The 10,683-nt window shown below is 39.0% G+C and overlaps 1 protein-coding gene across 1 annotated transcript in view; it reads right to left on the minus strand.

The window, feature by feature from the left end:
* Rmnd5a (required for meiotic nuclear division 5 homolog A) overlaps window positions 1–10,683 on the minus strand; it is a 50,092-nt gene that overhangs the window by 22,376 nt on the left and 17,033 nt on the right. The window lies entirely within an intron of this gene.

Genomic DNA, 10,683 nt, shown 5'->3' on the forward strand with positions numbered 1-10,683 from the left:
ACACACACACACACACACACACACACACACACACACACACCCCTTACCTCAACATAGGACTGCTACGTGGCACAGCCCACTAAGTGCAGTTGAGACTGGGACTGATGAGACAGATGGTGAAAAGGGTAGTTTCTATTACTAGGCCTACACTTGAGCTATGGATACTAGTTCTGACCCCACAGAGCACACTTTAGACTTTAGACTGGCTACTCAGAAGTAAAACTGTAAACCAAACCAAAACTGCAACCCACAGAAGACTACCATCTGCCTGCCCATCAGAGAGCAGCTCAGATTTATTTGGCATGCAAGGAACCAAGCACAGTTCACATGGTATGGAAGAGGAAGTGACAAGCACCAAGGCCAAAGTGACAAATGCTGAAACCCAAGACTTCCAAGCTATCATTACAAAAATGGTCCCCAAAAAGGACAAACACTCTTTTTAGAAAAGTGTTGTTGTTCTCTCTTTCTACCACATGAGTTCTAGGGACAGAATACTGAAGCAGTCTTTGCTGGCTGAGCCCAATCTCAGGCCCCAGAAGGCAAACACTCTTGAAACATCAAGTATACAGAGTAAAGAATTAGAAGACGACACAGTAACCAAAATGAACTCACTAGAGCCACAGAAAAGCAGGAGCAAAGTGGCAGTGCAAGAAGCCAGCACACATCACCATACATATTATCCAGATAGAAAATAGGAAAAACAAGATGCAAAGGAAAACAAAACACAAATGAGCAGAGCCTCAACAAGTGGGAAAATAACAAGATATAGTATGTATCACCAAAGAACCAAAGGATGGGAAAAAGAATTGCCAGAGAAATACACTTAGATACAAGAAACAGGAAACTTCCAAAAAAAAACCCCCAAGAAATCCCAATTGAGAGCATCAAAACGTTAACATCTAAACAAAATAAAACAAAAACAAACCAAAGTCCAAGGCAACTAGGCTGAGGAAAAAATGTCCTGTTGGACTAAAGAGACGGATGGTTCAGTTGAGCTCAGACTAGTTCAGATCCCAAGCACCCATGTAAAGCTGAATACAGTAACACACATCTGCATTCCCAGAGTTCCTATAGTAAGCAAGATGGGAGGCAGAAACAGGAGAATCTCCAGAAGTTCATAGGCCAGCTAGCTTGACATACATACATAGCAGGAACAAGAAAACCTGAGGCTGCCATGTGCATATGTGCATATGAACACATGTACAGATTTAAAAGAAAAGAAAAATGGCCTGTTACTTCAGAGGGAACAGAGACTGTAATTTCAATGATTATAGATTTTGCAACAGAAACTACAGAGTTAAAAAGATATTAGAGTACCCCGCCCCCACAAAAGAAAATCAGTATTCCAGAATTATATATGCAATAAAAATATCCTTCAGAAAGGAAGATGAAATAAGCATTCTCAGATAAAGAAGATTTTGTTTTGGCAGATTTACATCAAGGCTAAAAAAAGAAGTTGGGTGAAGGTGGCACACGCCTTTAATCCCAGCACTGAGGCAGGCAAATTTCTGTGAATTTGAGGCCGGCCTGGTCTACAGAGCTAGGTCCAGGAGAGCCAGGGCCACACAAAGAAACCCTGTCTCAAAAACAAAACAAAAAAAGAGAAAGAACAAATCTGTATCATGGTCTCAAAGTTTTCTGTCTAGTTCATTTTTGCCTTCTTTGTCGTTTATAAGTCTCTATTGCCTAATTTTTAAAAACTACACAAATCAATCAAACAAGATTATCTGGATATTCCTGAAATTACAATTTCTGACAACCTTTGCTTAACTAACCTAACCAATAGGATACTTGTTTATAGAATATAAAATAGCCTATAAGTAACCTACAGCAGCAAACCAAAAAAGTGTTCTTATCCAAAATTGAGCACATTTTTCCAGTGATATTTCCTGGCTTTAGGTGTCCTTGCAGGAGTTAAGGGAAATACATCAAAATCTGAATTCATTCAGGCAAAATGAAAGCTAACATTCCAATATTATTATGCCTTAATTTTAAATTATGAGACTTTTTCATTTTCAATTTGTATTTACTCTGACAATTCTGTACATGTATGTAATATAGTTGTTTCATAATCATTCCCATTTACTGACTTACTGGTGCTTCTAGACCACTTCTTCCTATTTAAGAACCCCCTACTTTAATGTCTTTTTTCTTACTACTGACTCAGGAGTTTAACAGGGTTACTTGCATGAACACAACCACAATGTTATTTACTGTAGCATGGGTAATTGAACAGTAACAGTGAAGAAAGACTATTCCCCTTCTCCAGCAACCATCAACTGTCAAAAGCTCTTCTACCAGGAGTGGGGGCTCAGGAGCCCTCCTTCATTTTTTCTTTTTCTTTTCTTTTTTTTTGGTTTTTTGAGACAGAGTTTTTCTGTATAGCCCTGGCTGTCCTGGAACTCACGCTGTAGAGCAGGCTGGCCTGGAACTCAGAAATCCAACTGTTTCTGCCTCCCAAGTGCTGGGATTAAAGGCATGCGCCACCACTGCCCATCATTCTTATCTAATCTCCTGAACTAGAACCTAACCAGTGGAAAAACCACAGATAATCTAATAATAAAGTGACACACATGAACCGATTGGTCCATAGCACTAATGAAGCACAATCACCTATAAAAGTTTTGAGTTTTACTTCTACTTATCAGAGATCCTACATTTCAAAGTTGACTCATGGCAGGCCACTGACACTTTTTTAAAAAGCTATTTACATTTTTGTGTGCCGTCTTTAACAACCAGAAAACTGGACTGGTGATATTTTGCTTTTCTTCTGGACTTACCTAGAAACTCACAGTATTATACCCTAGAGGTCATTCAAACCCCTCCCTGGTTTGTGAACAAACATAGCCCTGGGTGGAAATGACCTGTCTAATAATTACTTCTTAATCTTATCAACAGCCTATAAACTTGTCAGCAGCTATTTAATTCACCAGGAAAGAAAAAAAAACACAGAAAATAAAAGATGCTTTCAAAGATATTTTTACTTGTTAGTATATATTATCAGTTTGCTTGTTTTTGGAAACAGGGTTTTTTGTAGCCCATGCTGGCCTCAAACACACTATGTAATAAAAGATGATCCTGAACTCTTGACATCCTGCCTTCCTCACAAGTGGAGAGAAAGAGTACACAGACACCATGCCTAACATACTATGAGAATTTTAATAGTTACTGATATTTCCTGCTGAAGGACTATACCTCCCAGCTTCTCTTGAGAACTATGGAAGTCATTTCCACCTCCCATCTTCCTGTGTAGGCATTCTGGTCATCCAAACATGTGGGTAATAAAGATGCCCCCTTGCAGTGAATAAACATGGTCTTGCCTATCTTAGTTAGAATTTTCCTGTTGTGAAAAGACACCATGACCAAGGCAACTCTTATAAGGACAACATTTAATTGGGGCTGGCTTACAGATTCAGAGGTTAAATCCATTATCATCAAAAAGGGAAAGTGGCTGCATCTAGTCAGGTGTGGTACACGAGGAACTGAGAATTCTACATCTTCACCAGAAAGCTGCTAACAGAATACTGGCTTCCAGATAGCTAGGATAAGGATCTTAAAGCCCATACCCACAGTGAAACACCTACTCCAACAAAGTCATACCTACTCCAATAGAGCCACACCTTCTTATAGTCCCATTCTCTGGGCCTCTGAGCATATAGAAACCATCACACTGCCTAAGGTCAGACCAAGCCTTTCTTTCCTTCTGTCTTCTTTCTCTACAGCTGCTTTTAAAATAATCTAATAGTTACCACTAATGCTATTTACTCAAATAATACAATTCTTTGGATAATTAATTTCCTTGAGATATATCACAAAAAATAAATGCTTACTGAGAAAGCTTTTAAAAGTCTAGCATTTAAACAATGTTATGGAGTTTTACAAGGATGCTCTTCATATCTTCACTTTCTTAAAGCCTTCTATGGTTACTACTACATAGGTAAGAAAAATGGCCACCTTTCCAGTAGGATTACCTTTAATCACACTGAACTTTCCATCATAGCTGCCATCTTGGACAGAAGGATACATGTTTCTAAACTTCCTTCAACCACCTATTTTTTCACTTAAAACAATTAAAGAAGACAAGAAACCCTTTCACAGTTTATGTTCTTGTTGCACATAATGAAAATTAAATGGATGTTGAGGGGATGCGATACAAGTCAACTCCCTTCGTTATAACTGCAAGTTCTTACTCAGTATTGCATCAGAGCTGGTATTCCTTCCAGCTTCTGTTACTAGGTGACCAAACACATTTACATGGCTACCCGGGAAATCAACAATACTGTAAACAGCAGAGGCACTAATGTTAAGAAACACTTTTCTATTATTAGCATCATCTGCTTTACTTTTCCCTTTCATATTTGTAAAACAATGAGATTTACATAGCATTTAGGAAGCAGAGGCCAGAGGATCTTGAGTTCAGCGTCAGCCTGGGTTATACAGCAAACTAAAAGCAAACAATATGCCAGGCATGGTGGTACATGCCTTTAATTCCAACACTTGGGAGGCAGAGGCTGGCGGATTTCTGAGTTTGAGGCCATGCTGATCTACAGAATGAGTTCCAGGATAGCAAGGTCTATCCAGATAAACCCTGTCTTGAAAAACAAACAATAAAGCAAAGAGAAGCCTGGTATGATGATCTTAACACAAGGGAGAAAGGATTCAAATAAGAACCAAAAAAGGAAAAGCAAAGTGTGCCCACGTATGCAAGACGAAATAAAGTTTGGAAAAAGAAAACCTCAACGCACAAAATCTGGAGACTGAAGGGTGGAGAAGCCATGAGAACTAAACAGCCTATATATGCTATCTCTTTAGCCACCTCATGAATACAATCAAGTAGGTTTAAAGAGTGGTTTTTATTGCTCACCTAAATGCATTTGTGAGTCACAGTTAGTGAGCAGCCCATGGTAAAACAGTATTGTTTAATTCCTAAGCTTCCCATCTACTTAAGAAAAACTGGCGTATGAACCCAACAATAAACATCACTGTTGCACCTACAAGGAACTGGTTCTTTCTCAACAGCTAGTTAATCTGGGTTAGTAAGACAGAACAAACTCCAAAGGACTCTCAACAGAGTAAGGAGACCTAGACTGGGAGAGATCACTACTTCATATTCAACTCACAAAGAGTATGGAAGCAAACCTCCAACTGAAAAGACAGCCAATCTAAGAGGAAACCATGGGCAAAAGAATATGAAATTCACAAGAAGTCATCCTAATGGTCACATGTGAAGATAGATGTCCCACTTCAAAATACAGGAAAGGCAACGTGAGTATATTACCAGATACTATGTCACACCCAGCTGGTTAATCTTCAAGGATTTTAGTATCTGGCCATTGCAAATGTGATGAGAAATGATGAACAGCGCTGTCACACATGCTGAACAGGATTGTAAACTGGTATAAACCCTAAGGGAAATATCTGGCAACACCCTGTAAAGCTGATACTAAGGTTCAAGACCTATGAGGAAATAAACCTGTACTTAGCATATGCTAGCCATTCACAAGCTATGGTTGGGAAGCATAGCACAAGCAGTGGCATAGGTGGAACTCTAGATGCCAACACTATCTTTTCTGACATCCTATTACCTCCTCTGTACAATACCCACACCTCTGCTTTGGTATTCAAAGTTAAGAGAAAGATAGGTTCATTCTGCTAAGCTTTTACTTTATAAGCATAAAGACATACTAAGCCACATCACGGGCTGTGCACTTTCAAAGATAAACACGCTCTACAACCTCTGTCTGTTGCTCCCCTATCCCTCAAGGATCTCACATCCCCCCTGCTGCCCCACTGTCTCTTAGAACAGAACAGAGAAATGTCAGTGTCATATTCTCCCAAAGATGGCAAACCTAATTTTCCATTTTACAAGGAAAGGAGAAAGACTCCCGTAACTTAAAAAGTACTTTCTAATATACACATAAAATTACATTTGTACTTCAGAACTCAATTTAGCTTTTTCTTCTTAATCAGAGACAACCATCTACTCTTCTTAATGTCCTTTTTTTCCTCTTTCTAATAACATGTCTCTATGACAGAAGGATACATTCACCACATACTGACTTAAATGTCAGTCTATATTCAGCTTTACCCAACTCATCTCAACGGCAGCTAAGCACAAGATCTAATTGCTGCATTATCTTTTATCTATTCTTGAAGCTGGTCATACTGACATAAATTCAAATAATTACCTTAATTATTTAAAAAATATTAGCTACTTAACTTTTGTTACTTTCATTCTTTAGCATCAGCATTTTGCTTCCCCAATGCTAGCTGCTCCCCCTAGTGGCAAAAAAACAGTTTGGGCAACACAGTTAAAACTTTTTAACCACCGTTTCACCCCAATATCACCTTTGCTGTACCTCACTTATTTTCAAGTAAAAGTTTAAGAACAAATTCTCAGTTGAAAACAATTTCCAAACCTTGGTCTGCCCTCCAGGCTGCATACTGAGGGTATGATGTTTAACATCTCTTCACCTCAGTTCCTCATATGTAAATGAGAATAGCATGCAAGGGACTTGGGGACACATAATGCATGTAAAGCACTCAGCTCAGTACTTCTCCCCACCCCTGACCACCACTTACGTTCATTCTACATGTCAAGCTAATCCTCCTTTGCTTTCTCTACCTTCTTTGTTCCTTTTGGTCAGCTACTGGATAAAATCCAGGAGGGAATTCATAATCCCTACATCTTTACCAACCTGATCTTTCCAAGTTTCAGGAAGAGAACCATCCCTAACCAAGCCAGTAACTCAGTCTTTAACACGTGTTGCTCTTTTGATTTCTATCCTAACAGAAAATCTCACGTCATAGCTTTCTTCTTCTGAATCTTACACATTCTTCCAAGTTATATTTAAGATACTAACTCACAAATCTTAGATTAGCTAAAAATACAATATTTCCTCTACAGTGTCATGAACACTTAAGGCTTATTTGCCTCAGAACTTTTTCTATTATCTTATGTAAGAAAACCTAGCACTTTTTACAAGACTAGTTAAGATTTCTAGCATATAAATAACACATATTTATCTCTTAGCTATAACATGCATTTTAGAAGTTTAAAATCTCAGCATTATTCATTATTCATTTTAGCCACTCTCCCCCATCCCCTCTAAATACAATTTCTAACAAGTAGGAGGTAGAAAATTAAAAACAGCCCAACACACTATTTCCTTTTTAAAAAATGAGTGGATTGTGCCGGGTGTGGTGGCACACGCCTTTAATCCCAGCACTTGGGAGGCAGAGGCAGGCGGATTTCTGAGTTCAAGGCCAGCCTGGTCTACAAACCGAGTTCCAGGACAGCCAGGGATACACAGAGAAACCCTGTCTCAAAAAACCAAAAATGAGTGGATTAAATAAAAAAAGAAGACAAAAATTTTTGAAAAAAATCCAAGGATTAAAATACCTTAATAGGCAAGACATTAATGTTTTATATTCACAATAATAAAAAGCTAGAAAAATTCCTTCGATAATACAAACTTCTCTGCTTACATTTTCAGGGAAAAAATAATACTAAAAAGAAAAAAAAACAAAAAACCTTCTTAAAACATTAAAGGTAAAAAATTACTACTTGGGGCTTTAAAGATACACTGAAAGTTTTTCATTCATACCCATTGTCAAACAAAACATCACAAGCATATAAAACACACGCTAGAAGTAACACAGGCTTTTGGAAGAAAGCTACCTCAAGTCTTCCAGGAAAGGACGCAACCATTAACCCGAAGTCTCCACTGCAGACTGGAATGACCTGGGTCTTGTCTGTACAGATACACATACGCACCTACTAGACGATGCCTGCCTGGTGGTCCTTTAACTGTGCCATTTTAGAGCTAGACAGGTGGCTCAGCAGTTAAGACTACTGGCTGCTCTTTCAAAGGACCTGGGCTCAATTCCCAGCACTCACATCTAGCTCATAATTGTCTGTAGCTCCAATTTCAGGAGATCTGGCACCTTCAGACATATATGCAGGCAAAACATTAATGCACATAAAATAAAGCAATAAATCTTTTTAAGTTCCCTTTCCCTTAAAGAAAGGTCATAATTTATCTTCTTCTATGCTGTTTCAAAATACTATGTTTTGAATCTGTAGAAATTACATACTCATTCCTGTTCAGAGGGCTTAAAGGTCTATTTTTACTTTAGACTTAATTTTTTTATATTATTTATATTTATTTATTTATTATTTATACAAGTACACTGTAGCAGTCCTCAGACACACACCAGAAAAGGACATCAGATCCCATTACTAATGGTTGTGAGCCACTATGTGGTTGCTGGAATTGAACTCAGGACTTCTGGTAGAATGCACTCAGAGCTCTTAACTGCTGAGCCATCTCTCCAGCCTCTAGACTGTTCACTGTTAATACAATTTTTAAAACAACAAAGTCTACTCCTAAGGAGGCAACTGTTTCTCTGTGAGGAGCGAGTGTCCATAAAATGGCACTCAGAGGCAACTAGACAGCATTCCAGTCTACTGCAGGTCAGCTTGCCTTGGCACCCATAATCCGCGGACCACAATGGTTTCGGCTTTATCCTGTTTACTCACCACCAATACCTGAATGTACCCCACCTTTACAATAAGCTTCCCAGAGCTTGCATACATTTGCCAAGTTCAAGTTAAGTGTGTAGGACTTAACAAGCCAGAGGAGTCTTATGTAATAACAGCCTACACAGATTCCTCATGTATACATGAAGCCTTTTCACAACATCTAGGAACATCCAGTCGGAAGCCAGCTTCCTCTTTGGGCAACACAGTAGATGCCAAAAATACAAAGAGTATGTGCAGAAAGATGCCTGAAAATGAGCCCTACCACCAAGTACTTAAGTATTCACGAACTGCTGTAATTTCCTATGCTGGATGAAAAGAAAGAATCTTGGTAACTAAAACCTAAGCTGCTTTCCTAAAAATGTAAACACATTTCTGGAAGAAACTATTCTGTTTCTTTGAGAACTGTAGTTATTTGAAGTCCTTATAAGTTTCAAGTACATGAAAAGATATCTCAAAACTGTGAGACTATATTAAATACTTAATAAGAAACATATTTCAAATATCCTCTCTCAACCAAAGTCAGAATGTAAATTATTAACTATAAATGTGTTCCCTAGAGACCCATTCTCAAAGAAGTACTCAATTTTAATACCAAGTACATCTTACTACTTTGTTCAAAAACTAGTCAAAATATTTGACAAGCCATAGTGATGTGTGTAAAAGCCTGCTGTATCTGGAAGAAGCCATGCACAGTATGTCAACTGCAGGAAGGGGCCTAAGAGCAAAGAGAATTCTTTTGATAATTAAGGCAGGGCAATAGAAACTGGTACTTAGCTGGAAGCTGGCATACACAAAAACCTGAGCTGACAGCTAGGACCATCCCCATTTAATCCAAGCAAGGGCTCTTGTCCCAGGTAAGACTGGCTGCATTGGACAGTAGCTCTTCTCACGGTAACAACTCTCAGGGCTGCTGCCAGGTGATGACTCTCTTACTAAATGCAGAGAACAGCAGGCCCAGTGATCTAGCAGATCACCCAGGAACTCCCCAGGGTTCTCTGTACTATCAGAACCACCAGGATGTTTGGGCCACAAAGATCTGAAGCGTCTTAAGCAAATGCAATGGCTCCTCACCCATAGATGATTTAAGACTCTCTCAAATACCCATTCCACATACATCAAAACAACCACTTCAGGTACCAACTGGTAACTTCCCATGCCACTTGCAGTCCTACAGTACCACACCTACCAGCAAATATATCTCTTTAGAAGCTGTCCTTTTAATACTTTTACACCACAGGGTAACTTCTAACAGGCTGCTCTTGCGTTTCTTGGACGCTCCAGATTACAGCAGCTTCTACCGTCTAGGTTAAGCCACCATCACTGTACACACAGGGGAAGTGGCTCGGATAGGCTCAGGAGGTATGTGTGAGAAGAAGTCTGCTTCTTGTTTCAAAAGTTTACAACATATAAACAGAGATGGCCATAGCCAGTTACACTCCCTAATAAATGGAGGAGTCAGAGACATCAGACAAGAAAACTTGGCAGCTCCTTGTAAACTCCATCCAGACTGTGAATCCCATGGGAAAAACAGCTTCAGTGCTAAAAATGGAAAGTGCTTATTGAATCAATCACTAAGTCAAGAATGGCTTATTAAAAATCACTAGAAAAAAAAAATCACTCAACAAAAATGGCTTGCCTGGCTCCCTAATAACCAAGTCACTTACTTGAATAGAAGACAACACTAAAGAAAAGCAACTAGCCTGCCTACAGAAGATAAGAGTTAGGGTGAGGCAAGAGGGACACATACAGGGTGTTAGTCTAACCATAGCACAACAGTCCCTGGGCATCCAGGGACTCACTTAGGAAGCAGCAACTTATTCCTATAAACAAACTCCCACACTGTGGCTTACAACTTTCTCTGCAACTTTATTCACCAGAACTCTAGCCATAAAAGCAAATCGAACAGTAAAGCTATAAAAAGCAAGAATTTTATAGCTTTATTTTTATTTCTGTTCTCAAACAACAGCAACAGGAAACTTTAACAAGGATAACACAGTAAACAAGTAAAAGTTATCTGAAGCAGAGAAGAAAGAAAGGAATGGCATAAAGTACTTTAAGAAAGAAAAGGTAGCTGGGCAGTGGTGGCGCACGCCTTTAATCCCAGCACTTGGGAGGCAGAGGCAGGTGGATTTTTGAGT

The sequence above is a fragment of the Mastomys coucha genome, unplaced genomic scaffold (genome assembly GCF_008632895.1).
Source record: "Mastomys coucha isolate ucsf_1 unplaced genomic scaffold, UCSF_Mcou_1 pScaffold20, whole genome shotgun sequence".
NCBI classification, from domain to species: domain Eukaryota; kingdom Metazoa; phylum Chordata; class Mammalia; order Rodentia; family Muridae; genus Mastomys; species Mastomys coucha.